We start from the raw sequence: 2,756 nt of genomic DNA on the forward strand, positions 1-2,756 counted from the left end.
ACCAGAGATAGCATGCGGAAGACAATGAGCTAAACAAATAAGCTATCATGCAATTCTCACTAACATGCATAAACATGCATCAACAACAACACATAACTTGTACTAAAACACGCAAGTTTTAAACAAGTTTATCTCTAGGGCCCGGTATGCTTCCTCTCCTTCACCCCATTTAGAACAACCGCGTTACAGCCACAAAGGCATGCAACCGGACTTCTCTCAAGTCACACCGTCATGTAGACAGCTTCGGCCAGGGTAGCGAACCCAGTAACCTCCGAGCTCTTCGTAACCAGCCCTACAACACACGCACATGGGTTACATGTCGCGGTTGCATGTGGTACGGAATAGGAAGGACAGCCATACCAAGTCTTACCATGCTTAGCCGGAATTTCACACGGACAAATGCATTAAGACTTCACCAATTTTGATACTTGAAATTTACATGGTTTTTAAACTCATAATTTCACAAGTATCCTATCATGTTACCACCCTGGTTATTAGAACATTTCGAACTAACAACCAGAGTAACCTCACAGCGCTTGTGTTTAAACAAGAAAATCACAAAGACATTCAAGTAAACATGCAACAACAATAACCATGCAATCCGCGTACTAAATGGAGGTATTTACTCCCCCATCTAAACCGGTAAAACATGCAACACAACCATCATGCAATCCGCGTACTAAATGGTGGTCTTTACTCCCCCATCTAAACCGGTAAAACATGCAACACAACCATCATGCAATCCGCGTACTAAATGGTGGTATTTACTCCCCCATCTAAACCGGTAAAACATGCAACACAACCATCATGCAATCCGCGTACTAAATGGTGGTCTTTACTCCCCCATCTAAACCGGTAAAACATGCAACACAACCATCATGCAATCCGCGTACTAAATGGTGGTATTTACTCCCCCATCTAAACCGGTAAAACATGCAACACAACAATCATGCAATCCGCGTACTAAATGGTGGTCTTTACTCCCCCATCTAAACCGGTAAAACATGCAACACAACAATCATGCAATCCGCGTACTAAATGGTGGTATTTACTCCCCCATCTAAACCGGTAAAACATGCAACTAAATAAACATGCAGATCCGCGCACTAGATAGGAGTTTCAACTCTCCATCTAAGCCGGCAAGACATGTGCCTGAACTCACTGTAAACTGGCGATGATCGGCCTCCTTTGTTGAGTTTTCTTACGGCACACTCTGATCCCTTCCTTGGTTTGAAAACGATCTCCTTATCGTTTCAACTTGCGGTCAATAGTCTTGTCTTGAACACTCTCTTCTTCTCCTTAATAACTCGCCACCTTTTCTCTTCTTTCTCTCGCTCACTCTTTCTCTCAAAGTCTCTCCTTACCCCTTGTAACTTTGTGCGAAAATGAGAGAAGTGAGGTCCCTTAAATAGAGAATTTTGGGCGGTGGAAGCAACCAATGCATGCGAGTTCTTCTTCTCCTCTTAGTGCATGCGATTTCACAAGTGTGAGCTTCTAGCATCAACACTTGGACACTAAACTCCATTATTTCTTCAAGATTTAAATAATCTCCCACTAAACTCCACTTGATTAAAATAATCTTAGTGGAGATTCCACTTTAATTAAAATAATCATTTCTCTTAGTGGATCCTCTTCCGCTCTTAGTCCACGTCCATACGCTTCCTAAACCGTTCGGCGTTCGTCCGCTATGTTCGTCCGTGTACATACGTACAGTACGACACTTGGTACATGGTACATGGTACCATCGGCCATCTCCCGATCCGTCCAGAATTTCTCGGATATTACTTCTATAATTCCGCTACTCTCCTCCTTTACTTCCCATTCGTGTCTAATGCATGTCCTTGGCCCACGGATTTTCATTCTGGATTTTACCCGTTGGCAAGGGTCATTACATACATACTCCCTAAAACTTGTGTACGAATATCACAAACGCCCGGCCTAACTTATGAAGTAGATGGTCTTGATCCTTGCGCCAAAAGTTTTAATAAGATCACAAGACTATTTCCAATGGCAGGTTACTATTTTGAGACTTTTATAATCTTTTAGTCTTAAATTCTGTAATTTTAAATAAAGACTTTTAGTTAGTTAACTAAAATTATACTCCTCCAATAGTAAAACTCTAAATTGGGGTTCCTTTTTAAAAAAAATATTATTTTCAAAAGATAAATATTTTAAGTAGAACATAAGTAGTTTAAATGTTTAACCATTTTAGATTTTACAAAAATGGGAAATTGTTGCATTTCATAAGTTTTTTAAACATACAAAACATAAAAGCATATTAAAAGTAGAAGTACAAATGATAAATAGGGAAAAATATTAGTTGTAATCTTGATTTGTGCCAAATTTTTACCATATATATGTAAGTAAAAAAAAAATTCTTTTATAACAAATACTAAACCAACCATATAATAACATATACACAGTAAGAATTGGGTCTTAAACTTGTTAAATAAGAGGCAACTCTTAGTTGTTTCTTCAATTATAATTTATTTTTAATCACTTTTGAAATAAGAGTCTTTGTTAAATCCCTCATTGGAGATAAATTTAGTTCTTTTTGTCACCACTCCACTTCTAAAAGTATATTTATGTTTTATTAGCGGTAACCATGTATATATATATATAACTATAAAAGTCTATAACCATAATAATCGTAATTGGTACCGTTTATTTTACGGCAACTGTATATATATAGCGTTACTAGTTGGATACGACTTTGATTGACACTGATCAACATTTTCTTGTTTTTATTTCTTTCT

The 2,756-nt window shown here is 37.7% G+C and overlaps 1 protein-coding gene across 1 annotated transcript in view; it reads left to right on the plus strand.

Moving 5' to 3' along the window:
- Positions 1 to 2,756, plus strand: part of LOC104776704 — a 13,729-nt gene that overhangs the window by 9,367 nt on the left and 1,606 nt on the right. The gene's annotated exons all lie outside the window — the stretch shown is intronic.

The sequence above is a fragment of the Camelina sativa genome, chromosome 3 (genome assembly GCF_000633955.1).
Source record: "Camelina sativa cultivar DH55 chromosome 3, Cs, whole genome shotgun sequence".
Taxonomy (NCBI): Eukaryota; Viridiplantae; Streptophyta; class Magnoliopsida; order Brassicales; family Brassicaceae; genus Camelina; species Camelina sativa.